The following is a 690-nucleotide window of genomic DNA, read 5'->3' as shown; positions in this document are numbered from 1 at the left end:
AAAGATATAAAAGGGACCTAAGGGGTAACTTTTTCACGAAGAGGGTGGTGTGTGTCTGGAATCAGCTGCCACAGAAAGTGTTGGAGGCTGGTACAATTGTAACATTTAAGAGGCACCTGGATGAGTATATGAAAGGAAAGCTTTAGAGGGACAAAAACAGAAATTGCTGGAAAAGGTCTGGAAGCATCTGTGGAGAGAAATCAGTTAATGTTTCAGGTTGAGTGATCCTTCCTCAGAACGCAGTTTGGAAGGATATGGGCCAAATGCTGGCAGATGGGACTAGGATATGCGGTCGGTATAGACCAGTTGGACCGAAGGGTCTGTTTCCATGCTGTATAGCTCCATGACTCTATATCTAGTTGGCATGGACAAGTTGGACAGAGGTTCTGTGTCCATGCAGTTGGATCACTATGATTCTATAACTCATTGTCTGGTCAGCAAGGATGAGTTGGACCGAAGGGTCAGTTTCCATGCTGTATTTCTCTATGACTCTACATCTGGTTGGCATAGACCACTTGGACCGAAGGGCCTGTTTCCATGTTGTACATCTCTATGACTGTATATCTGGTTGGCATAGACCAGTTGGACCGAGGCTCTGTTTCCATTCTATTGGATAGTTATGATTCTGTGAATCTATACCTGATCAGCATGGACCAGTTGGGCCGAAGAGGTCTGTTTCCATACTATTGG

The sequence above is a fragment of the Rhincodon typus genome, chromosome 13 (assembly GCF_021869965.1).
Source record: "Rhincodon typus isolate 14 chromosome 13, sRhiTyp1.1, whole genome shotgun sequence".
Classification (NCBI taxonomy): Eukaryota; Metazoa; Chordata; class Chondrichthyes; order Orectolobiformes; family Rhincodontidae; genus Rhincodon; species Rhincodon typus.
The sequence above is the reverse complement of the archived record's forward strand: the minus strand, read 5'-3'. Positions refer to the sequence as shown.